A 27,944-nucleotide genomic window follows, 5' to 3' on the forward strand; every position below is an offset into this window, starting at 1 on the left:
CTCTTTTTTTTTTAATTTTATTCTTGTAAACATTCACATTTCAAGAAAACTCTTGATTTGGAAAATAGAGGGGCTTAGGTAATATAGATTCAAATTATACATATATTCAAATTATAAGATGTATGTTATTCCCCCCTCCAGTCTGTAGTCCACAATATAGGAGAGAAAACAAGGTACAATGCCATGAAATATGTTTTCCACTGATTAAAGCTAGGAAATAAAAAGGAGGACTTAAGTGCCATCAATAGCTATTATGGAGTAGATGTTAATATTACTGCTGGCTGTAGATTGGAAGTAATCCTCGAATCTAAAAGAAGAACTTGAGTAGGGTCATAGAAAATATATTTAACTGAATTAACTTTCAATACACATTTACAGGGAAAGTTGAGCCAAAATAAACCATCCAACTGTATGACCCAGGGACGAAGTTTTAAGAACAATTGACACCTCTTTTGAGTTGCTCTTGCAATATCAGGAAATATTCTAATCTTGTAATTCATAAAGAGTTCATCCTAGAACTTCTTTTTAAAGTCAATTTAACTTCTCATACACTGGACACAATGAATGAGCAGGTAATGGAGGATTGATAGTGACAGTAATCTGCCACGTCTAAGTGGATTTCAGTACAGAGCTAATGGGCACTTTTTTTTGTTTGTTTGTTTGTTTCAACTTCTACTCCAAAATTCGAGGTCTGGGAACAGTTATGACTGCCAATGATCTTTTCTTGTATGGACATCACAGTGAGCAGTAAAGATAAGTGGCTCAAAAAAGATGGAGAGATAAATCTTAAGGATATTACTTTTGGCTATTCAAAATGTGAAGCTTAAATTAACACATGAATATATCTTATACGATTTAAGATGTAACTAATTCTGAAAATTTGGACAGAGTTAAAAATAGTAAATATTCATCAAACCAGTTCAATATAATAAAGCCATTTCCATTATGTTAAAGAAAATGTATTTATGCAGCACACAAAATAAACCCTTAATAAGCAGAAAAAATAAAAATATGGGAGTTATTGGTTTTTGGATAAACCAGAAAAACTAACTTGGTCTACAGGAACTATTCTGAATGCAGAATTTGAGAATGTACATCAGAGCTTAGAGAATTGAATACTTCTGATTTAAAATACACTCAGGATGAATAAACTTTTTTATGGGCATACAAGAAAAGTGTTTTTTTTTTCTGAAAACAAGCAGATTCACCAATCACAAATGGTACTGTGTAAAATAAAATTTCCAAAGATTTCTGGTAAACACAAATTCTTTACTGATCATTTGCAGAAATTCCCATGCTCTACAGTTCCTCAGTTACTTTCCATGTCCTTTTTTTTTTCCATCAGTCTAATCAAGCATTTCCCCAGCAAATACACCTTCTTTTGACCTCAGCCACAAACTGTAAACCACTCTTTCCCTCTTAGTTCTATAGTCAGGCTTTCACATGAGGAAAAAAGGTAAGATATTCTGGAAAGGCATGCACTACAATGCCCTGAAACTGGTCATTGGTTCCCACAGCAAGAAAACTGCTTAACTGCCTCCCAGAGTCGCCTTTCACCCCAACTGGCACAAGCGCAGCACATCACAGTTCCAAGCAGCAAGTCCCAGAGTCTCCAATAAACCTTTTTTTAAATTTTATTTTAGGGTTGTTGTTACGGGTTATGGCCCATGTCTTTGGCTGTCACGGCATATCGGCAGCTCTGGTTGCAGCATTGGGCAGTGGATGCAGTATCAAAGTTGCGTCAAGTTAAACTGTCCTTTCGGGGCAAGTAGCTGTTTGGAGAAGATCTCAGTAACTTGGTGAAAGAACCAGGGGGAAATTAAGCCGCAGCAGTTGCCAGAGGGTAAGCCAAAAGCCTCTGGTCATCCGTCTCAGGGGGCTCTCGATCTCAATATAGCAGATGGTATTAGCCTGGTTGTCAGCAATATGGTCAGAAGTCCCAATTTCAAGCATGCCAATCATCCTTTCATGTGGACAGAAAGTCCTCCTGTCGGTCTGCTAGAGAGCCCAGAGTCAGAGCTTTGGAGTAATGCTAGGCTGGTCCACTCCTTTTCCTCTGGTGGGAGGACATTTTCAGGAGTTTTGGGAGGTGTGGGCCAAAATCACATCAGACCAGCGAGTTCTGGATATTCTGACAGGTTACAAGTTGGAGTTCTCCCACCTGATTGTTCCTCTTTTCTTGAAGTCTCCCTGTTGAAAGGAACTAAGGTGGTCAAGGTTCAGGCCACTGTAGATTCCTTGCTTGGACTCTGGGCCATTGGTTCCAGTCCCTCAGGCCAAACAGGAACAAGGCAGAAACTCCATTTACTTCATCGTCCCAAAGAAGGAAGGCACTTTCGTCCAGTCTTACATCTCAAAGGTCTAAACCGCTGCCTCAGTGTCCAGCTTTCTCATGGAAATGCTAAGCACAGTCATAACCTCAGTTTAAGTGGGAGAATTTCTCAGCACCCTCAATCTTTAGGAGGCGTACTTGCATATAACCATATGACCACTGCATTACATGTTCCAACTTTTTGCGGTGCTGGGCCATCACTTCCAGTTCAGGGTCTTGCTCGTCAGTCTCACCACAGCATCAAGAACATTTATCAATTTATGGTGGGGGTGGCGACCTGTCTTCGCCACCAGGGAATTAGAGTTCACACGTTTCTTGAAGACTGGCGGTTTCATGCGTCGTTCTATTCAGACAGTGTTGGTGACGGACAAAGTTGTCTGTCTTCTGCAGTTGGGTTGGGTGATCAATTTCAAGAAGAGCAGACTAACTCTATTGCAGACATTGGAGTACCTGGGTATTCTATTCAAGACAGAAAGGGAGAGGATCTTCCTCAAGGAACGTATGAGGTTGAAGTTGCTTCAACAGATTCGTCTTCTCATCAACGGCAGGCTCAGGGTCTGGGACTATGTCCAGGTTCTGGAGTCAATGGGCAAGGACTCACATGTGGCCATTAAACATGTGGTCTCCAGTGTCACCAAAGTACGACCATCACCCAAATATTATTGGATTCTCACAGAGTCTCTCCCATAGGAGCAAGGTATTGTGGACAGGCAAATATAGGATTTGTCAAGTCTCAGCAGACAGTATAGTGTCGTTACTGATCGTCTTCCAAAGGAGCAAGACTACCATGCCACATGCCTCAGAGGTTTGTGAGCTTAAACCTGCTATGCTACAGTCTTGCATGCTCAATAAAATAACTATGATAAGAAGTTACCTCCTGCAGAAGAGGTAAACATTTTTAAACCTTGATCAACAGAAAGAAAATACAAACATCTTGAGCAAACAGATCTGTGGTATGGGAAAACATGGGGGAAACTATGGAATGGCTACAGATGCTCAAACTCATAGCTGCAAGCTTGAGGCCTTCAAGACATACAGTAAGTCCTGCTATTATATCACATACTGAGCGCCATCTCTTTGAACATAAGATTAAGAAAGCAATAGGTATCAAAGGACAACTGTTACACATTTCAGGCCCTTTTCACCGCCACATTTGAGCTGACTTCAGCCTACCAAAGTCTTCTGAGTAACTTCCTGAAGTAGTCTTTTCACAAACAAAAATAAATATTAATGGGCACTATCATAGGCCCTCTGCTGCTGTCACTGAAATCTCAACAGCTCAAAGTCCCATTCCATCATGCGGTCAAACCATGTTTGGATTTTTAACTGAATCCAGAGAAAATTGCCTGTTTTCCTGTCTTTATTCTGGAAGAACTTCATGGGAGACTTTTTGTGCACAAATTACTACCCTTAAACATTTGTCCTCCAGATCACAAGGAACGATTACAGATCACATTTTTTTTATGGATGATCCTTAAGTTTGTCCCCTCAAAATACTGTAGTTACTCATTCAAAACCAGAGTCTACTTAAATTGTAAATCTCCTCCCTTCAGCAAACCAAAGATGTAAATACATTCCACAGGAAAAAAAAAAAAAAAAAAGGTTGGCTCTTTACTCCAGGGCCTTCCTTATGCTCAATGAGACTAATGGATACAGACAATCCAGACCTAAGGGTGTTGAAAAACAAATTCCTGTAACGAGAAGAACTGACAAGGATTTTCTTAAGTACTGTTCTTCCACTTTTAATCTGGAAACTGGATAACATCATTGGATTTCAGGAAGTCACACACCCAATATAAAGAAGAAAACTTAAGAGGTTAGAGAAGCAGGATGTGAACCAGAAAACCCAGTGTGGAAACACTGCTTTTCCTACTGACTTTTTTGTGACCTTCCTCACTTCATCCTCCATTGCATCAGGTACAACTACACTCTAAGCCAATTTGGATAGTGAAATAACTCATATACCTCAACATGTAAATTCCTATTGACTTTTTTGTGACCTTGCTCACTCCATCCTCCATTGCATCAGGTACAACTACACAGTAAGCCAATTTGGACAGTGAAATAACTCATATACCTCAACATGCAATTCAATTTGAGCTTGATTTGGAAAAAAATGAATAATAAATTAATCCAAATTTGCAGTAGGGTTCATGGCACTGGAGGTGCAGTACCCATCTATTAGCCTTCTATCAGCTCTGAGTGTTCACCAAATGACTGTTGTAGCTTGTAGCTGGGTCAGTATTCTCAATGGAGAAGGGTACATAGTGGGGTTCCTCAGGGGTCTGTGCTGGAACCGCTGCTTTTTAACAGATTTATAAATGATTTAGAGATGGGAGTAACTAGTGAGGTAATTAAATTTGCTGATGACACAAAGTTATTAAATCGTGAGAGGATTGTGAAAAATTACAAAAGGACCTTAGGAGACTGGGTGTCTAAATGGCAGATGACGTTTAATGTGAGAAAATGCAAAGCGATGCATGTGGGAAAGAGGAACCCAAACTATAGCTACGTAATGCAAGGTTCCACGTTAGGAATCACCGACCAAGAAAGGGATCTCGGTGTCATTGTTGATGATACGTTGAAATGCTCTGCTTAGTGTGTTGCGGCGGCTAAGAAAGCAAATAGAATGTTAGGTATTACTAGGAAAGGAATGGAAAACAAAAGTGAGGATGTTATAATTCCTTTGTATTGGTCCATGGTGCACCTCGAATACTGTGTTCAATTCTGGCCGCCGCATCTCAAAAAAGATATAGTGGAATTAAAAAAGGTACAGAGAAGGGCGATGAAAATGATAAAGGGGATGGGATGACTTCCTTATGAGGAAAGGCTGAAGCGTCTAGGGCTCTTCAGCTTGGAGAGGAGACAGCTGAGGGGAGATATGATAGAGGTCTATAAAATAATGAGTGGAGTGGAACGGGTAGACGTGAATAATTTGTTTATTCTTTCCAAAAATACTAGGACTAGGGGGCATGCAATGAAGCTACAAAGTAGTAAATTTAATATGAATCGGAGAACATTTTTCTTCACTCAACGTGTAATTAAACTCTGGAATTCGTTGCCAGAGAATGTGGTAAAGGCGGTTAGCTTAGCAGAGTTTTAAAAGAGTCTGGACAGCTTCCTAAAGGAAAAGTCCATAGACCATTTAATAATGGACTTGGGAAAATCCACTGCTTATTTCTGAGATAACCATCATAAAATGTATTGAGCCTTTCTGGGATCTTGCCAGGTATTTGTGACCTGTACTGGCCGCTGTTGGAAACAGGATACTGGGCTTGATGGACCTTTGGTCTGTCCTAGTGTGGTAATACTTATGTACTTATGAGTGAACTACGGTAGGGAATCCATGCTTTCCCCTAAAGGATGATTTGAGTGATCAAAAACATCTCAATCAGGGGCAAATTAATTCATACAAAGTCATTAGAGCTCATCATCAAATACTACAAGTGTCATCTAAAGCTGTCATCTCGACTGGAGTTTTATGGGATCTTTTAAAACAGTGGTTCTCAAATCTGACACTGGAGGCAGCTTAACCAGTCAGCTTTTTGGGATGTCCACAATGAATATTCATGAGAGAGATCTGCATGCAATGGAGGCAGTGCATGCAAATATCTCTCATGAATATTCATTGTGGATATCCTAAAAACCTGACTGGCTGGGGTGCCTCCAGGACCAGGTTTGGGAACCACTATCTTAAAGGCAAGTCATGCTATAGCCTTACTTCCTATGAATTAAGCAAGCGATATTGTGGCTGCAGTAGGATGGATAATGATCAGCAGACAACAGCTAGACCCAAATTCATGTTAAAAATACTGGGCCTGATGACTTCCACGGTAAGGAGAAATTAGGTCTTACCTCGTAGTTTTCTTTCCATTAGTCCTTCCCACTATTCCAGAACCCGTGGGATAGTTGTGTCCATCAACAAGCAGGTGGAGATAGAGAAGTGAAAACTGAGCTGAGACTTCTCTGGGCATCTAGTCCAGCTTCTCAGTATTTACTTAGACAAGCAGTAAGGAGAAACTTAAACACAACCACCTTAAACCACTTGCTAACCTAACAATAACCAGATGAGCAAACATGTGTGGACCTCTCATCTCTGGACAACTTGTACAGAACAAGAGATATGTAGGATGCACCATGCAAGCTGTCAGCCATTTGCACCACCAAAACATCTCAGAAACCTCTGGTGGGCCTCTGGAATTGTGGGAAGGACTAATGGAAAGAAAATGATCAAGTACGACTTAATTCCTTCTTCCATTACTACTACTACTAAACATTTCTAGAGCGCTACTAGGGTTACGCAGCGCTGTACAATTTAACAGAGAAGGACAGTCCCTGCTCAAAGGAGCTTACAATCTAAAGGACGAAATGTCAAGTTGGGGCAGTCTAGATTTCCTGAATAGAGGTATGGTGGTTAGGTGCTGAAGGCGACATTGAAGAGGTGGGCTTTGAGTAAGGATTTGAAGATGGGCAGGGAGGGGGCCTGGCAAATGGGCTCAGGGAGTTTATTCCAAGCATGGGGGGATGCGAGGCAGAAAGGGCGGAGCCTGGAGTTTGCGGTGGTGGAGAAGGGTACTGAAAGGAGGGATTTGTCTTGAGAGCGGAGGTTACGAGTAGGAACGTAGGGGGAGATGAGGGTAGAGAGGTAGGGAGGGGCTGCAGATCAAGTGCATTTGTAGATTAGTAGAAGAACCTTGAACTGTATACGGAACCTAATCGGAAGCCAGTGCAGTGACTTGAGGAGAGGGGTGATATGAGTATATCGGTCCAGGCAGAAGATAAGTCGTGCAGCAGAGTTCTGAACGGACTGAAGGGGGGATAGATGGCTAAGTGGGAGGCCAATGAGGAATAGGTTGCAGTAGTCAAGGCAAGAGGTAATGAGAGAGTGGATGAGAGTTCAGGTGGTGTGATCAGAGAGGAAAGGGCGAATTTTGTTAATGTTATAGAGGAAGAAGCGACAGGTCTTGGCTATCTGCTGGATATGCGCAGAGAAGGAGAGGGAGGAGTCGAAGATGACTCCAAGGTTGCAGGCAGATGAGACGGGGAGGATGAGGGTGTTATCAACTGAGACAGAGATTGGAGGGAGAGGAGAAGTGGGTTTGGGTGGGAAGACAATAACCTCGGTCTTGGCCATGTTCAGTTTCAGGTGACGGTTGGACATCCAGGCAGCAATGTCGGATAAGCAGTTTCCCACTATTCCAGATGTTTAAAAGCAATACCTAGAGTGGGTTGAATCCTGGTACCGATGTCCTGAGGGCCGAAGGCTCAAAACTGGCTTCCAAGTGTGCCACAACTTCCACCCTGTAGTGCCTGGCAAAGGTATGCAGCATCAACCATGTTGCTACCTTGCAAATATCTGCATCTGCAGGAGCATTAAGGTAGTCTCCACCCAAGATCTCTTTACTTTATTGGATTTATACCCCACACACATCCAAGTCAAGGACTTAGTTCTGTGTAGCTTACATTAAATTACTCCGATATACAACTCAGATCCAATACAGATCAGAGGTGCATGAAGAAAGAGAAAAGAGATAAATGGATGAGTTGTTATATCTAGGGAGTTAGTGTGGTAACATGATCTGGGTACAGCCTGTTCTGCAGGAATTTCTTGTACAAAAATGTTTTTCATTTTTTTGTGAAAGCTTTCATAGGTGATGTTGTGCCATGTGTCCTTGACCAATGCATTCCACCATCTGGCTGCATTAAACGGGAAGTCTACCACCGTGTGGGTTGATTTGTAGACCACCCTTTACACCTGGGAAGGTGTATGATGAGGTAGTCTCTTCAATTTCTCATTGAGGGTTGGTTGCGGCAGTTCAACTAGTGACATCATGTATCTAGGTGTGGTGATGTATACAACCTGGTAAATGAAAGTGCAAATTTTGGACATCACTCTTGCTCTTATTGGTAGCCAGTGTAGATGTTGCAGCAGTGGCATTGCGTAGTCGTATCTGGATGCGCCAATCAGGTCTACTGAGGTAATTTGTGCTGTTTGCGCTTTTATGTATGTAGCTTTTGAGTATGTATTTTCTGCATCCCGCATAGACTGCATTGCAGTAGTCTATCTGGGACAGAGCAAAGTTTGGACTAGAATGCGGAAGGTGGTTTTTGAAAAATATGCTGTTAGTCATTGTAATTTCCAGAGGGATCTGAATACTTTTGATGTTAAAGCGGACACTTGTGGTTTTAGTATCAAGTGTTGGTCAATCAGTATTCCTAGCACTTTGGCATTTCTATCTAGAGTGTATTCCGTTTGATCGATATGAATTTTGTTGCATATTATTAGTTTGGAAAGGCTGGTTATCGCCATGAACTTCATTTTTTTCTCTATTGAGTTTCATCTTGAAAGTCATGGTCCAGGTTTCCATCAGGTCAAGTGCACATTTGATTTCTCTTTGTGCAGCCATGATGTCATCAGCAAAGGGTATGCACATGGTTATGTCATTTGCATAGATGTATGTTTTAAAAGTCATTTGCTTCTAAGTTTGTGGCCCAAGGGGGCCATGGAGAGATGGGGGAACCTTGAGGCACTCCACATTCTAGAATCCATTCTGCAGATAGGGATCCTGGCATCTTCACTTTGTAGGATCTGCTGCTCAGAAATCCCTCAAACCAGTATAGGAACTCAAATGCCTCGTAGAAGGAGCCCGTAAGGCCCGAAGAGCCAGCTTTCTCACAAGCAAATAAGCTGACATGATAGTCTTCTTCAGCCATCTAGCAATTGTGGGCTTGGAAGTCATGAGGGCAGGGCCGTGCCGATGTGGTAAGCGGGGTAAGCGCCGCAGGGGGCGGCCACCTCTGGAGGGCGCCGCCGCGGTGCTTACCCTCGCCACCGAGGACTTTAAATCTTTTACCTCGGTCGCAGCAGCGTCAGTGAAAGCGCTGCCGACGTCTCCCTTCCCTTGCACTCATTGGTTCCCTCAGTGTCCCGCCTTCTTCTGACGTCAGAAGAAGGCGGACACTGAGGGAACCAAGAGCGTGAAGGGAAGGGAGACGTCGGCAGCGCTCCGCTTTCACTGACGCTGCTGCGACCGGAAGTAAAAGATTTAAAGGCCCCAGGGCGCGGAGGAAAGAGCAGAGAGGCATGGATGGGAGGGCAGAGAGACAGGCATGGGTGGGAGGGCATGGATGGGAGGGCAGAGAGGCATGGATGGGAGGGCAGCAGCAGGGCTCAGGGAGAGGACAAATTGCTGGAAGGGGAGGGGAGAGAGGAGGATTGCTAGCTATGGATGCAGCAGGGAAGGGCAGAGAGGGACAAGGATGGACATGGGGGCCCAGGGAGAGGACAAATTGCTGGAAATGGGAGGGGAGGGGACAGAGGAGGATTGCTGGCTATGGATGGAGGAGGGAAGGGCAGAGAGGGACAAGGATGGACGTGGATGGGAGGACAGGACCCAGGGAGAGAGAAGAAATTGCTGGAAATGGATATAGAGCAAGAAATGAAGAAGAAAGGAGAAAAGATAGAGCAAGAAATGAAGAAGAAAGGAGAAAAGTAAAGAAATAAATGGAAAGGAAGCCCTGGAAATGGAGTTAAGAGGACAGATAGCAGCAGACTCAGATACTGGGCCAGCATGATCGGAAAAAGAAAGTCACCAGACAACAAAGGTAGAAAAAAATCATTTTATTTTCATTTTAGCGTTTGGAATATGTCCACTTTGAGAATTTACATCTGCTATCTTATTTTGCAATGTATAGCAATTTGTTTCTAAGAATATTGCTGACAATTCCTGTCAGTGTGGCAAGTGGTGAGCGATCATTTTCACCGGGGGGGGGGGGGGGGGGGGGGGGCGCCAACTGATAGTCTGCAGGGGGCGCCAGAGACCCTAGGCACGGCCCTGCATGAGGGCCAAGCTTCCACTTACCAGAAAGCACAGTCTGTCCAATTTGTGAAACTCATTAGTGGCAGGTATCTAGTAGCTCAAAAGGTGTTTTCATCAGCTGAGTAAGATCACTGAGGTTCCATGACACTGCTGGAGGCCTGATGGGAGGTTTCATAAATAGCAAGCCCACATAAGGTGAACTACTAAAAGGCTGTACATAAATGGGTTTAATTTCTATCCTATAAACTCCCACTTGGGACCTACCTCTGACAGTACAAGCTATTAAAGCAGTTTTTGTGTAGGACATATGAACAGCTCTATGGCCTTGCCTTCACAACAGCTGGCAAACCTCTTACATTTAAAACCATATGCTCTCTTAGTGGAATCCTTTCTGGCAGCTAGCAAGACCTGTGAGATGCTGTCAGACAAGTTCAGGCAGACACTGTCAATCTCTCAACATCCAAGCTGAGAGAGCTAGGGACTCAAGCTGGGAAACAACAGTGCACAATCAGTGTTAGAAAGCATTGTTGCTTCATATGACTTCAGATGGAAAGCATTGTTGCTTCATATGACTTCAGATGGAAAGCAAAGTGGAAACCACACCTGCTTTGGACAATAAAGGGGTTACGAGAACCATGGCTTCCTTGTCTTGCCCGAACTTCAGAATCATCTTCAGTAAAGAAGAATTGGAGGATACATGTACAGAAAAACCTTTACACAGTCTGTGACAAAATTGCACTGTGCTTTCTCTATTTTATTTCTTTTTTTCCAGAATGTCGCAGGTTTTTCACATTACCATTTGTAGATAATATTGAAGACAGACAGACAGACATCTCTCTATAATGCAGTTTCACAGATTTTTTTTCTGTGCCCTCGTACAATACTAATATTTGCAGTGTTTTCACTTTTTGCATTTTTTTCACATTACTTGTTTTGTGGTGTCCTATGGTTAGGCGCTCTTACTTTTTAGAATCATTTTTTAAAAACTTTATTATAATACATCTTTAAAAGCATAACTTTTAATATATTTATAAGCATTTCTCATGCACATATTTTTCCACATATCTATAAAATTATACCCTTTTGATATAGCTAAAATGTATATATACATGTATGCACATACATTCACAAGTATCCTCTATGCATTCTTGTATGCACATTCATGTATGTATACACCCATTTGGACTTCTCTGTTTGATTCTTTTGGTTAGACCTTTTTATATCTTTAATATCTTTCATTAATTCAGAGGTTACTTAATTCCTGTTTGCATACATATCTTTTGGATAAATGGTGCTACTTTTTGTTTTGGACTTACTGATTGACATCCTTGTATCATCGAGACTGGTATTCTTTTAATACTTTTTTGTTTTTCATTTCAGTATTTATTTTATATTTATCTATATAATGTTCCCAGAGTTACAGTGGGGGAAATAAGTATTTGATCCCTTGCTGATTTTGTAAGTTTGCCCACTGACAAAGACATGAGCAGCCCATAATTGAAGGGTAGGTTATTGGTAACAGTGAGAGATAGCACATCACAAATTAAATCCGGAAAATCACATTGTGGAAAGTATATGAATTTATTTGCATTCTGCAGAGGGAAATAAGTATTTGATCCTCCACCAACCAGTAAGAGATCTGGCCCCTACAGACCAGGTAGATGCTCCAAATCAACTCGTTACCTGCATGACAGACAGCTGTCGGCAATGGTCACCTGTATGAAAGACACCTGTCCACAGACTCAGTGAATCAGTCAGACTCTAACCTCTACAAAATGGCCAAGAGCAAGGAGCTGTCTAAGGATGTCAGGGACAAGATCATACACCTGCACAAGGCTGGAATGGGCTACAAAACCATCAGTAAGACGCTGGGCGAGAAGGAGACAACTGTTGGTGCCATAGTAAGAAAATGGAAGAAGTACAAAATGACTGTCAATCGACAAAGATCTGGGGCTCCACGCAAAATCTCACCTCGTGGGGTATCCTTGATCATGAGGAAGGTTAGAAATCAGCCTACAACTACAAGGGGGGAACTTGTCAATGATCTCAAGGCAGCTGGGACCACTGTCACCACGAAAACCATTGGTAACACATTACGACATAACGGATTGCAATCCTGCAGTGCCCGCAAGGTCCCCCTGCTCTGGAAGGCACATGTGACGGCCCGTCTGAAGTTTGCCAGTGAACACCTGGATGATGCCGAGAGTGATTGGGAGAAGGTGCTGTGGTCAGATGAGACAAAAATTGAGCTCTTTGGCATGAACTCAACTCGCCGTGTTTGGAGGAAGAGAAATGCTGCCTATGACCCAAAGAACACCGTCCCCACTGTCAAGCATGGAGGTGGAAATGTTATGTTTTGGGGGTGTTTCTCTGCTAAGGGCACAGGACTACTTCACCGCATCAATGGGAGAATGGATGGGGCCATGTACCGTACAATTCTGAGTGACAACCTCCTTCCCTCCGCCAGGGCCTTAAAAATGGGTCGTGGCTGGGTCTTCCAGCATGACAATGACCCAAAACATACAGCCAAGGCAACAAAGGAGTGGCTCAGGAAGAAGCACATTAGGGTCATGGAGTGGCCTAGCCAGTCACCAGACCTTAATCCCATTGAAAACTTATGGAGGGAGCTGAAGCTGCGAGTTGTCAAGCGACAGCCCAGAACTCTTAATGATTTAGAGATGATCTGCAAAGAGGAGTGGACCAAAATTCCTCCTGACATGTGTGCAAACCTCATCATCAACTACAGAAGACGTCTGACCGCTGTGCTTGCCAACAAGGGTTTTGCCACCAAGTATTAGGTCTTGTTTGCCAGAGGGATCAAATACTTATTTCCCTCTGCAGAATGCAAATAAATTCATATACTTTCCACAATGTGATTTTCCGGATTTAATTTGTGATGTGCTATCTCTCACTGTTACCAATAACCTACCCTTCAATTATGGGCTGCTCATGTCTTTGTCAGTGGGCAAACTTACAAAATCAGCAAGGGATCAAATACTTATTTCCCCCACTGTATATTATGTATTTTACTTTTTTTTTCATTTGTGTAATCTTTTATCACATTATCTTCAATATTTTTTTTATTAATTTTAACATTTACATTTCAAACATAAATGCATAGGCAATATCCGTAAATATTCACAAAAGGAAATAAAACAAATACAAATTACAGCAATATTTCCCCATTAACTTTGTCCACAATACAGTTGGATCCAGATACTAGGTAAAAAGAAACAAGAAAAGAAAAAGAAAATCTTATCATTAGAGCAGATGGGGGCACGACATTACTTGCAGCCGATTAAACTGAATTTTAGCTAATTAGGTGTAACCAGGGGAGCCCTACCATTTTCTTTAGAATGAATAAGTTGTAGCAGTTTTTTGGGGTAAAAGAGAACAGTTATTGGAATCTAGAGATACAAGACATCTGCAAGGAAATTTTAACTTAAACAATGCCCCTAGATTGAGAACCCTTGGTTTATATACCAAGAATTCTCTCCTCCTTTTTTGTGTATCCCTGGCCAAGTCAGGAAAAACCTGAATTCCCCCCCCCCCCCCCCAAAACAAGCATTTTATTATTAGACCACTGAGGCAGAGACATGGCCCGTGTCGGGTCTCCAATAAAGAACTTTATTTGTCCCAGTCTTGAAGGCCCAGTGTTGCTTTTTTTGTTTGGAAAATAAATATGAAAAATATTATTTCTGTCCGGCTCTAAGGCAAAAGTCACCAACAGTGTTGTTCGTTCTGTCACCACTTCTAGGGAGCTTTCCAGAAATTCAGACAAATTTAGATCAGAAACAGACTAAGGTTGTTCATTAGTCTTGAAGACCTTGTTATATACTGTGACCTAGCTATGGGCGGGAAGCCCTCTGCTGGTATTCCCAGTATTTCTTCAAAATATATTTTTTTAACATTTCCACAGCAGGAATTAACGGTGATTTGGGGAAATTTAGAAACCTCAGATTGTTTCTGCGTCCTTGATTTTCCAGGTATTCAAGCTTATAAGCTTGAATATCTCCCTCTTTAATAAGCATTGAGGCAACATTATATAGCTGGGTAACTTCCCCCTCCAAAACTACAATCTCATTTGACTGGTCCTGGATATTTCCAGACAGATTTTGACAAGTCTGAGCTCCAAAACTTCTCCCTTAAAGGAGCTAGAAATTGATGAAAGGGTAGTGCTCAAACCTTGGATAGCGTCCCATAGTGACTCTATCATCACCACAGCCGACCTTAACAAACCTCCGTTCCTACTGGAAGTTAGACCCCGAGCAGGAGACGAGGAGAGTGGCGTTCCCTGCATCTCCTCCGTTGCTAATCTGCTCGGGGTGGAAGCGCCGGCAGGTCCCCCTCTCTCAACGAACGAGGGTTGAACTTCACCAGTCACCTCCGCCTGCTGTAACTCCATCGGCACCAAATCCCTTCCGGGTCGCGGGGCTGTGTTTGAGGGCTTAATGACACTCCCTCTATGCTATGGTTCACGTCCGAAGACACGGAACCCATCAAAGCGAGCGTCTGCTCCCCGAGCACTCTCACACCAAAACTCTTCAAGGTAGTTTGACGCGCAGCAGGAACCATTGCTAGGTTCGAGGGGGTAAAAACCTTAGCTTTCCCTTTTCGTTTTTCCATAATACAATATGGGGAAAGTTCTGGCGTCTAGCTCAGGGCCGCCGAGAGACTGGGCCGGGCCCAGAACAAGGTCGCCCCGGGCCCGCCCCCACTGCCATCCCCCCCAAGGTTGTCGCCGCCGCCCCCCCCCCCCTGAAAGGGGCCCGGCGCCACAGTCCCACCCGCCTCCGCCACCAGGCTGGACCCCTTCCACCCGAACTGACTCCGGCGTGCGCGGCCCACACAGATGCGCTCCTCTCAGCTGATCTTCGCTGTACTCTGCAGGGCTTCTGTGCGTCTGACGTGGCGGGTGGGACTGCGGAGCCGGGCCCCCCTTGGAGGCCCGGGCCCCGGGAATTTTGTCCCCCCTCTAGCTGCTTCAGAGGATTTCAAGAGTAGAGAAACACTTGCACTGCTCCAGTCGCCATCTTGGATCTCACCTTTTATCACATTAATTGTATATCCGTATCAAAATTGATTATTTTCACAAGCCTTTGGAGCTTCTAGTGATGAGGACTGATTTTTGGTGTGCTTTTCATTTTCCACCTCCCATGTTTTTGTCTATCTTGACTGACTGCTTCCCTATTTTCTATCCAAAAATGGAGTTTCTTTCCAGTATTTTATTATGTGATTGCTACTATAAACCACCTTATTCCATTCATCGGTTTTGTATGGTATAGCACAGTGGTCGACAAACTCATTAGTCAACAGAGCCAAATATCAACAGTACAATGATTGAATTTTCTTTTGAGAGCCAACTTTTTTAAACTTAAACTATATAGGTAGGTACATTGTTATTAACTTAATTGGGGTACTCCTAAGCTGGCCTTTGCTAAAAACGTCCTCAATCTGATTGAGGTACGTTCGCTGAGGTCGACCCCTTCCAACTCTCCCATCCACACTCGTCTTGTATACTTGTTTCGTCTATCTCCTTTCGTTTTTCTCTCTTAGCAATCTCTTGACTAACCACAAAACTTGCAATATTAACATTGTTGGAAGATTGCATCCAGTAATTAAATACAGAACTTGATTTTTCTTGACTCTTCGGAAGTTCCTCAATTGCTTTCTACCTTGCATCACCGACAGGATATTTAGTACTAAATGACACGTGTTTAGTTGTAAAGTGTCTCTCCAAATTTGATTTCTTGTTATGTGCCAATTTTTCCTGACAAATAAGACAGGTCGGAAGGCCATTTAAGTTTTGAATAAACGCGAAAGTCTCGGTCCATTCAACTTTAAATTCATGGTTTTCGTCTTCTGTTTTTCTATGCTTCTTCTTTGTACCCATGTCAAACAGGGCACCTAAAAAAATGTTTCATTTTATAATAATAAAGCCACCAACACAAAATAATTACAATTCTTAAATTGATGACAAAAATACCTGTAGGATTTGCAGCTGGTTGGAAAAATACAGGTAACTTTATGTTTCGAGTAGCTACTTTTGTCACCCGCGCGCGAGTTGCGGACCCGACTAGCACTAACCACTGCACAATGAGACTGCTGACTGGCTCACTCAACTCGTGCATGAATCGCATGCGCCTCCCCCGCGCATACAGGCCGATTGAAACTTCGTGGCCCCTAAATGCGCAGAACGGCAGCGAGTGCAGGGGAAAGTGCCGCTGGTGGGGAAACCTTGGAGGAGAGGCAAAGCGCTTCAGACAGAGGCAGGTGGAATTGCCAACCGCAGGGGTGCAGATTTTAACTACAATTCTAGTCTTTCCTGCGGGGACACACGCCCGGAAGTAATACATTGTAGAACACGATGCAAAGATACGACTTGACATTTTATCTTTCTGGAAATGTTTTCTCAATAAGTCACTTCAGAGAACTCGCCTAAAGATAAAGACCAAACTAAGTATGTAAAAATAGAAATAAGAAAACCAGTCGTATCTACAAGTATTTTTGTTATTACACAAGCTTATATTTCTTTGTCACTATCATCGTCTATTTCACTTATTTCCGACTCAGAACTCAAAGTTATTATTAAATTGCTTTCCAAATGATCCCTTGTTAGTTCATTATTAACATAATTACCTTCTTCTTTCGCCCGATCGCACGCTTTTTTCCACACTTCACGAGAAATAGTTCCACACTTCAACGGAATAGATATTCCTTCCACTGCTTCATTTTGCATGAACTTCAGCACGTTAAAAATCTCAAGCGCCTGACTTTGAAGCATTATCCACCCCCCTCACTTTCGAAGACATTGTCACAAGCAGCAAAAGCGGTGCAGGTGGAAGCGAGTGCACATGGTCTGAGTCCCGAGAGAGAATGGCAATTTCACCTACACCCCCGTCTAACGCCACTTCTTCAAAATAGACTCGCCCAGGCCGAAAACCGACTTCTGCGCATGGACCACGAAGTTTCAATCGCACTGTACGTGCACGCCCACACGTGGTATTTTGTGGAAGAGCCACACTCAAGGCGCCAAAGAGCCGCATGTGGCTCGCGAGCCGCGGTTTGCCGACCACTGGTATAGCAAATTAAATAAACCATTATTTTTGAGATATAAACTTAATTTGTAGATGTTTTCATTAATTATACCTTTATCTGTATATATAATTATTTGCAGAATTACTTGTGACTCCTGAGGCAGGTGGCCTTCTGCATCGAAACGCAGGATTGCGTCACATTTTAACAAGTTGATTGTCAATAAGAAAGATCACTTTAGTTTTATTGCACATTTGTTTTTACATTCGAATAAGTTACCCTTGAGTTGAAATTCGAATGGTCGTCCCTCATTTTTTTTCTTTATTGGTGTGCTTGGGGAAACCTTTTTTGTATACAGAAGAATCTTTCACCATTTCAGAAGGAAGGCATTCTAAGGTTAGTCTGATGTGCATCAATATCTTAGAGCAAAACTGAGGAACTTTCTTGTTGAATAGAGTGGCAAAGAGATCTCACGTTTGGGGAGAGGGGTGCCCCACTCCCCAAAAGATCCTGTGGGCAAGAGAACTATGTTGTCCAGTGCACACTTGTGCCCATTTCCACATTGGGGCTCATTTTTAAAGCACTTACAAAGTTCCATAGGTTACTATGTAACTTTGTAAGACTTAACTTTGTAAGTCTCAGTGCCTTGAAAATACGCCTCATTGTCTCCCAACATATGAGGTATGACCAATTTCCTCCATGTTTATTTAATACATGACCAACTCATTGTTTATTTGAACCAGAATGACCTTATTGGACAATTGATCTCTGAAAGCTTTTAGATCACTCCATATGGCTCTTAACTATAGGAAGATTATCTGATAAGACCTATACTGATTAGAGCACACATTATGGGTGTGAAGCCCATCTACATGAGCGCCCCAGATCAGCTTTGACAGATCTGTCACAGTTGCTTGAACTGGAGGAAATTAACTATATTTTTAGGAAGTCACTTAAGTCTTTTATTTCAGAAGTATTTCAATGTATAGAAACTGGCCCTTAGTTGATGTTATTTCATCTTTACTGTACTTATTAATTTAGAGATATGTAACACCTGAACACATGGTTCACTCGTTTAAAATGTAACCCACTTTGAACTATTCATGGTATTAGCTGGATATAAGTCTAATATAATGTAATGTAATGATTCCTTCAGTCAAACTGGAATGTATCATCTACCAAGACAGTGAGTCCTGAAGAGGGCTGGAGACTGGTATGATATCCTAGAGATATCCGTAGACTGAATCCATTGCGCTTGCCTCAAATGAAGGCATCCCTTTGGAGTGATGTGAGCTGTTGATGCCATACGGCACAACAGCCATCCAATGTGGACTCTCCCAAACTCCCTCCACAATGGAAATCAAGTTGATTTTCATTGATGTGGAAGAAACAATTGCTCGTGCCATTAAGAATCCTATGAATTTAAATTTTTAAGTGAGCTCTAGATGAGACTTGGGATAATTTATTACAAACCTAGCCAAGGGGTGGGCAACCTTGGTTCTCAAGGGCTGCAACCAAGTCAGGTTTTCAGGATTTTTCCAATGAATATGCACAAGATCTATTTGTATATGCTTCCTCCATTGGATGCAAATAGATCTCATGCATATTCATTGGGGAAATCCTGAAAATCCAAACAGGCTGCAGCCCTTGAGGACAGAGGATGCCCACCCCTGCCCCAGCAATTCCAACACTTGAATAGTCGTAAAAACCCATCTTTCAATTCCTTCTCAAGTTATGTGCTTGACATCCCCTCTCAAACCTCTTACTGCCACTGTAGGGCATCAATGCAAGTCTAGCCAATCTGAAAAAGTCTGTTTTGTGTGGCCATTGTTTCAGCTTGCATAGTCACTGAGCTCTAGACCCCACTGATTTATCCACCTTACTCTAGGTTTCATCATATCAGGGTAGTGCTTCACACACATTCCATGTTTCTGAATAAGAATGCCAATACTTCCACCTTATTCAGTCAATTGTCCAAAAATTCTTCTCTGCCATATGTGTATAAGGGTGAAGCAGTACTTCATCTTTTGCAATTTAAAAGAGCTGTTGCCTGCTCTTTAGTGTAAGCTCTAACCTTTAGCAAGTCCAATCTGCTTTTTCTTTTTCTACCCCTATATATAGAAATGCAGCAACAAAAATGTACAATTTCTAAATGATTGACAGACTGCATCTTCACTTATATCTTACAGAACTGACAGAGGGGTAAGTCAAGGTCCACCATGGTAGAGCCATGGTGATGTCCGATACCAATCTAAGTTCTTTTTTGCTTCAGAAGGTTAACAAGGTTGTTACCTGACATTCAGTACATACATTTACTTCACATTGTCTGCACAGCATTCTGTCAAGACAGTAGCAATTAGACTGTCTAGTCTCCCAGGACTTTTGGAGGAGATAAGTATAACCTCTGTTCTCTCCAAGGGCTCATTTTTATGATTTTGGGTCATCTTAACCACTGCCAGTGTTCTTTGAAAAAATAATCCAAAAATAATAATACAAGAAAAAGTGTGAAATATAAGCTCTCCCTTATAAAACTGCAACTTTTGTCCATTGGCAACTGCTGTCTTGTTTTTCCAGATTTTGTTGGAAACAGTCCTCCCACTTTGTAATGACTGATAAACCTAACTTGTCTTCAGAGAAAATAAAGCTGCTTTACTGAAACAAATGAATTCTGAAGACAGTAGTTTGTTAGTCACATGAACCCATCCACTTCCTTTTGGGATTTGTTCTAGAAGCTTGACAGAAATTGAGTACCTCTTTGATACTGCAACACAGGGGAGTTCTGTACATGAGTAGTAAAGATTTTTTTGTCTTTGCCAGAAATCTGTGGAAAGATTGTTTTGTGCATGGTGCTGAAAACTCATATTATCCATTCGTGTGACTGATGAACTGCTCCCTTCAGAGACTGTTACAATTAGACATCTTGGGCTTTAAAAAAAACTCATACAAAAAGCAACAGTAAAAAATATGAGAAAATAACTACAATTAATATTTCACATAATTTCCTTTGCCAACTGTAGATAAGTATGTGAGGGTAGACGTCTACCTTTTATAGTTCTGACGTATATGTAAAACTGTTAAATAATAAAGCGCAAAAAGCCCAATACAAGTAGTAACAGAAAATGTTTTTAGTAGGTTCACATTCCTTAATGCATGCCAAATTAATGCACACTAATCAACTTAGTGCGTCTTAATTTGGCTAGTGCAGATCAAATCAAATAAGGGGGCAGTTGTGTGGTAGAAGTCAAGCTTTTACAGAATCTTAATTTACTACAGTTCTGTAACAGAGGTTTGACACTCCCATGCTACAAGAATAATGCTGCTTGCGACTGACATCAGAAGCAGTGTCAGGTCACAAAGATGAGCCAAATGTTTCCAGGCCATTTCTAAAGGTGGCCAAGTGCTTACAATCAGGAGCTGCCCCCTACCCATTCCCCCCAAGCCCTGAAGACCCTACCAATAACCTTCCTCTATGCTCCAAAAAAAAAAAAAAAATCCATGTCATTCCTGTCGACTGAAGAGGGCCCCCCCCCCCCATCACCCAAAGCATCCCCCACAACCTCTCTTAGGCCCAACCAGGCCTACCTGCCAACTCCCTGGTGTTTAGTGAGTGGAAGCAGGAGCAATTCCTAGTTGCTTCTACCTTTCTGGTGCCAGGTTTAAAATGGCACCAGCAACTCCTAGCTGTAGTTTCACCCTTATATAGCAGTTTGACCCCCTAACAGTAGTACTATTAGATTAATGTCAGTGGTCACAACTTTGAATCCGGTGCCGGAAGGGGCAGGAATGACTGAGGATCACTCCTGTCCCCAACTCACTAGACATCAGGGAGCTGGCAGGTAGGCCAGGGGCCACTCTGTGCAACTTGGGGGATGGGGGGTTCCATCTTCAGGGCATCAGGATGTCATTTGCAAGGACGGTCGGAAAAGGAGATGTCATAGGGAGTGGGAAGGAGTAGGAAGGGGTCAGTTCCTGATTGCGAGCACCAGACATTTTAAGAAGCACCTGAGCACACTGCTCAGTGTGCTGCTGAGGCTAGGAAAGCAAATAGAATGTTGGGTATTATTAGGAAAGGTATGGAGAACAGGTGTGAGGATGTTATAATGCTGTTGTATCGCTCCATGGTGCGACCGCACCTTGAGTATTGTGTTCAATTCTGGTCACCGCATCTCAAGAAAGATATAGTAGAATTGGAAAAGGTGTAGCGAAGGGCGACGAAAATGATAGCAGGGATGGGACGGCTTCCCTATGAAGAAAGACTAAGGAGGATAGGGCTTTTCAGCTTGGAGAAGAGACAGATGAGGGGAGACATGATAGAGGTATATAAAATAATGAGTGGAGTGGAACAGGTGGATGTGAAGCGTCTGTTCACGATTTCCAAAAATACCAGGACTAGGGGGCATGCGATGAAACTACAGTGTAGTAAATTAAAAACAAATAGGAGAAAATGTTTCTTCACCCAACGCGTAATTAAACTTGAATTCGTTGCCGGAGAACGTAGTGAAGGCGGTTACCTTGGCAGAGTTTAAAAAGGGGTTGGACGGTTTCCTAAAGGACAAGTCCATAGACCGCTACTAAATGGACTTGGGAAAAATCCACAATTTTGGGAATAACATGTATACAATGTTTGTACGTTTGGGTAGCTTGCCAGGTGCCCTTGGCCTGGATTGGCCGCTGTCGGGGACAGGATGCTGGGCTCGATGGACCTTTGGTCTTTTCCCAGTGTGCTGTTGCTTATGTACTTATGGGCCACAGCTTCTTAGCCAGATGTTCTCAAAAAGCGAAGTTACTTACCGGTCGCAGGTATTCTCCGAGGACAGCAGGCTGATTGTTCTCACTGATGGGTGACGCCCACAGCAGCCCCAAGATTGGAAGATCTTCCTAGCAACAGAGGTTTGCTAGCTCTCGCGAGATCCGCATGCATCGCGCATGCGCGACCCTCTTCCTGCCCGTGAAGCGTGCTCCTCAGTCCAGTATAAAGCAAAGACAAGGGAAGACAACTCCAAAGGGGAGGTGGGCGGGTTAGTGAGAACAATCAGCCTGCTGTCCTCTGAGAATACCTGCTACAGGTAAGTAACTTCGCTTTCTTCGAGGACAAGCAGGCTGCTTGTTCTCACTGATGGGGTATCCCTAGACCCCAGGCTCACTCAAAACAACAAACATTGGTCAATTGGGCCTCGCAACGGCGAGGACGTAACTGAGATGGACCTATAACCAGAACCAACTAAGTGAGAGTGCAGCCTGGAACAGAATAAAAAAGGGCCTGGGGGGGTGGGGGGGGGGGGGGTGGAGTTGGATTCAAACCCCAAACAGATTCTGCAGCACCGACTGCCCGAACCGACTGTCGCGTCGGGTATCCTGCTGTAGGCAGTAATGAGATGTGAATGTGTGGACTGATGACCAAGTCACAGCCTTGCAAATCTCTTCAATAGTGGCTGACTTCAAGTGGGCTACTGACGCCGCCATGGCTCTAACACTATGAGCCGTGACATGACCCTCAAGAGCCAGCCCAGCTTGGGCATAAGTGAAGAAAATGCAATCTGCTAGCCAATTTGAGATGGTGTGTTTCCCGACAGCCACTCCCCTTCTATTGGGGTCGAAAGAAACAAACAATTGGGCGGACTGGCTATGTGGGCTTGTCCGCTCCAGATAGAAGGCCAATGCTCTCTTGCAGTCCAATGTGTGGAACTGATGTTCAGCAGGGTGGGTATGAGGCTGGGGAAAGAATGTTGGCAAGACAATTGACTGGCTAAGATGGAACTCCGACACCACCTTTGGCAAAAACTTAGCGTGAGTGCGGAGGACTACTTACTCTTTTATGATGAAATTTGGTATAAGGAGCTTGAAGCTCACTGACTCTACGAGCTGAAGTGACTGCCACCAAGACCTTCCAGGTCAAGTACTTCAGATGGCAAGAATTCAGTGGCTCAAAAGGAGGTTTCATCAGCTGAGTGAGAACGACATTGAGATCCCATGACACAGTAGAAGGCTTGATAGGGGGCTTTGACAAAAGCAAACCTCTCATGAAGCGAACAACTAAAGGCTGTCCCGAGATAGGCTTACCCTCCACACGGTAATGAAAAGCACTAATTGCGCTAAGATGAACTCTTACAGAGTTGGTCTTAAGACCAGCCTCAGACAAGTGCAGAAGGTATTCAAGCAGGGTCTGTGTAGGACAAGAACGAGGATCTAGGGCCTGGCTGTCACACCAGATAGCAAACCTCTTCCACTTGGAAGCATAACACCTCTTCGACTCGGGAGACACCCTCAGAAAGACCCAAGGAGGCAAAGTCTACGCCCTCAACATCCAGGCCGTGAGAGCCAGGGACTGGAGGTTGGGATGCAGAAGCGCCCCTTCGTTCTGAGGGTTGGAAAACACTCCAATCTCCAGGGTTCTTCGGAGGACAACTCCAGAAGAAGAGGGAACCAGATCTGTCCCGGCCAGAATGGAGCGATCAGAATCATGGTTCCACGGCCCTGCTTGAGTTTCAGCAAAGTCTTCCCTACCAAGGGTATGGGAGGATACGCATACAGGAGGCCCTTCCCTCAATAAAGGAGAAAGGCATCCGACGCTAGTCTGTCGTGGGCCTGAAGTCTGGAACAGAACTGAGGGACCTTGTGATTGGTCTGACTGGCAAAAAGATCTACCAAGGGGGTGCCAAACGCTTGAAAGATCTTGCGTACGACTCTCGAGTTGAGAGACCACTCGTGAGGTTGCATTATCCTGCTCAACCTGTCGGCCAGACTGTTGTTTACGCCTGCCAGGTACGTGGCTTGGAGAAACATGCCATCACAGCAAGCCCAAAGCCACGTCCTGACAGCTTCCTGACACAAGGGGCGAGATCCGGTGCCCCCTGCTTGTTGATGTAATACATGGCAACCTGATTGTCTGTCTGAATTTGGATAATTTGGTTGGATAGCCGATCTCTGAAAGCCGATCTCTGAAAGCCTTTAACGCGTTCCAGACCGCTCGTAACTCCAGGAGGTTGATCTGGAAACCTGTCTCCTGGAGGGACCAACATCTCTGGGTGTGAAGCCCATCGACATGAGCTCCCCACACCAGGAGAGACGCATCCGTAGTCAGCACTTTTTGCGGCTGAGGAATTTGAAAGGGACGTCCCAAGGTCAAATTGGAGCAAATCGTCCACCAATGCAGGGATTTGAGAAAGAAAGAGTGTGGACAGCTGGATCACGCCTTCTAGTTCCCCTGCAGCTTGATACCACTGGAAAGCTAGAGTCCATTGAGCAGATCTCATGTGGAGACGGGCCATGGGAGTCACGTGGACTCTTGAGGCCATGTGGCCGAGCAATCTCAACATCTGCAGAGCTGTGATCCGCTGAGACGCTCGTACCCAAGAGACCAGGGACAAAAGGCTGTCTGTCCTGGCCTCAGGGAGGTAGGCATGAGCCGTCTGGGAGTCCAGCAGAGCTCCTATGAATTCTAGTCTTTGAACTGGAAGAAGGTAGGACTTTGGATAATTTATCACAAACCCCAGTAGCTCCAGGAGTTGAATAGTCACCTGCATGGACTGTAGAGCTCCTGCCTCCGAGGTGTACTTCACCAGCCAATTGTCGAGATAAAGGAACATATGCACTCCCAGTCTGCGTAGAGACGCCGCCACTACAGTCAGGCATTTCGTGAACACTCTGGGTGCAGAAGCGAGACCAAAGGGTAGCACACAGTACTGAAAATGCCATGTTCCCAGACGGAATCGAAGATAATGTCTGTGAGCTGGAAGTATCGGGATGTGAGAATAAGCATCCTTCAAGTCCAGGGAGCCAGCCAATTGTTTTTCTGAATCATGGGAAGAAGGGTGCCCAGGGAAACCATCCTGAACTTTTCTCGGACCAGATATTTGTTCAGGGCCCTTAGGTCTAGGATGGGACGCATCCCCCTGTTTTCTTTTCCACAAGAAAGTACCTGGTATAGAATCCCAGCCCTTCTTGCCCCGGTGGCACGGGCTCGACCGCATTGGCGCTGAGAAGGGCGGCGAGTTCCTCTGCAAGTACCTGCTTATGCTGAAAGCTGAAAGATTGAGCTCCCGGAGGACAATTTTGAGGTTTTGAGATCAAATTGAGGGCGTATCCTAGCCGGACTATTTGGAGAACCCACTGGTCGGAGATTATGAGAGGCCACCTTTGGTGAAAAAACTTTAACCTCCCTCCGACCGGCAGATCGTCCGGCACAGACACTTATCTTGGTTATGCTCGCCTGGAACCAGTCAAAAGCCCGTCCCTTGCTTTTGCTGGGAAGCTGCAGGGGCCTGAGGAGGTGCACGCTGTTGAAGCGAACGAGCGTGCTGGGGCTTAGCCTGAGCAGGCTGGCGGGCAGGGGGATTGTACCTATGCTTATTATAAGCGTAAGGAGCATTCCTCCGTCCCGCATAAAACCGTCTACCTGTAGAGGTAGATGCTGAAGGCGTCTGGTGGGAGAGCTTGTTGAATGTGGTGTCCCGCTGGTGGAGCTGTTCTACCACCTGTTCGACGCGCTCACCAAAAATGTTATGCCCCTGGCAAGGAGAATTCGCAATCCGCTGCTGGACTCTATTCTCCAGGTCAGAGGCAAGCAGCCATGAGAGTCTGCGCATCACTATACCCTGAGCAGCAGCCCTGGACGCTGCATCAAAAGTGTCGTAGGGACCCCTGGACAGGAATTTCCTACACGCCTTCAGCTGCCTGACCACCTCCTGAAAAGGCTTGGCCTGCTCCAATGGGAGCTTATCGACCAAGTCTGCCAGCTGCCGCACATTATTCCGAATGTGGATGCTCATGTAGAGCTGGTAGGATTGGATCTTGGACACGAGCATAGCAGAATGGTAGGCCTTCCTCCCAAAAGAGTCTAGCGGGGGCGCTGAGACATAATACCTACTACTCTTGGCTTTCTTGAGAGCCGAGTCCACAACTCCAGAGTCATGAGGCAACTGGGTCCTCATCAACTCTGGGTCCCCATGGACTCGATACTGGGACTCAATCTTCTTGGGAATGTGGGGGTTACTTAATGGTTTTGCCCAGTTCGCCATCAATGTCTGCTTCAGGACATTATGAAGGGGAACAGTGGACGACTCCTTAGGTGGTGAAGGATAGTCCAGGACCTCGAACATCTCAGCCCTGGGCTCATCCTCAGTAACCACTGGGAAGGGAATGGCCGTAGACATTTCTCGGACAAAGGAAGAGAAAGACAGACTCTCAGGGGGAGAAAGCTTTCTCTCTGGCGAAGGGGTGGGATCGGAAGGAAGGTCACAAGACTCCTCGTCAGAGAAATACCTGGTGTCCTCCTCTGCCTCCCACGAGGCCTCATCGTCGGTATCGGACACAAGTTCATGAACTTCAGTCCGAAGCCGAGCCCGTCTCAACGCCGAGGAACCCGGTCCCCTACGACGGTGCCGAGAAGATGACTCCTGTGCCGGCGGCGACGAAGCTCCCTCCAGCGACGTCGGCGGGGAGTCCTCCTGGGTGGCAGCGGACGCTGATGCTGCAAGTGGTACCGGCATCGCAGTCCGCACCATGGGCGGAGAGCCAACTGCCTCATGACTCTACAGTATTGCCAGCGCAGGCACCGGCGGTACCGGAGCAGATGGTCGCAGCAGCCCTTCTAGAATCTCTGGAAGTATGGCTCTGAGGCGCTCGTCCAGAGTGGCTGTCGAGCAAGGCAGTGGGGCCGGTACCGGCGACGAGCTGAGAACCTGTCTGAAGTGTGGAGGCGGTACCGGGCTGTCCAGAGCAGTGCATCGACACCTCTTGTATGGAGGGCGAGCGGTCCTCCCGGCGTCGACACTTCGTGGGTACCGATTCCTTTGGTGTCCCAGAGCTCTCGGTACTGTGACGGGAAGGTGACTGATGACGGTGCTTCGCCTTCGCGCAAAGCACCGATGAGGAAGACGTGGAATCCAAACGTCTCCTTTGGACCAGGTCCGAAGGTGGTCAGTCTCGGGGGGGGGGGGGGGGGGGGCCTGCACCGGAGCCCTCGAGGCAGGTGGAGACCCACTCGATGGCTCACTGCTACCAGCGTGGGATCTCTGGACAGCCATCACCTGCACTCTGGACGTTGATGCTCTCTCCGAAGCTGACATCGATACCGGCGATGACCTCGGTACAGCTGGCTCCGTCGACGCGGAAAAAACGGATGAGGCTCCGAACAGGATGTTCCACTGAGCCAATCTTGCCACCTGGGTCTTCTTTTTAAGCTGGAGGTACAAAGTACAGGCGTCTGGGCGATGACCAGTTCCGAGACACTGACGACACGATACGTGTTTATCAGTTAGTGAGATCGTCCGGTGGCACTGCGTGCACTTCTTGAAGCCGCTGGCAGGCTTCGAGGACATGGGCGGAAAAATCACGCCAGTGAGGTCAAACACGATGATGCCGCAAAAAGGGGCACCAAAAAGTGGAGAAGACCCGGATGGACGGCAGAACAGGCCGCACACGTAAAAGAAAGGAAACTTCGAAGAAGTACTGGAAAACAAAACAAACGCTTTTTTTTTTAAACAAATGACAGGAGAAACTAAGAACAAGCCGAAAAGGCACTAAAACTGCAGCGAACATGATGGGGGCCTCTCTGGGGCAACGAACAAGCGATACACGTCCGTTCTGACCACGGAAAAAGAGAGACTGAGGAGCATGCTGTAGCGGGCGGGAAGACGGTCGTGCACGTGCGATGCATGCGGATCTCGCGAGAGCTAGCAAACTTCTGTTGCTAGGAAGATCTTCTGATCCTGGGGCTGCCGTGGACGTCACCCATCAGAGAGAACAAGCAGCCTGCT

The 27,944-nt window shown here is 45.0% G+C and overlaps 1 protein-coding gene across 1 annotated transcript in view; it reads right to left on the bottom strand.

Moving 5' to 3' along the window:
• TRIP12 (thyroid hormone receptor interactor 12) overlaps positions 1-27,944 on the bottom strand; it is a 470,187-nt gene that overhangs the window by 5,500 nt on the left and 436,743 nt on the right.

The sequence above is a fragment of the Microcaecilia unicolor genome, chromosome 10 (genome assembly GCF_901765095.1).
Source record: "Microcaecilia unicolor chromosome 10, aMicUni1.1, whole genome shotgun sequence".
In the NCBI taxonomy this organism is placed as follows: domain Eukaryota; kingdom Metazoa; phylum Chordata; class Amphibia; order Gymnophiona; family Siphonopidae; genus Microcaecilia; species Microcaecilia unicolor.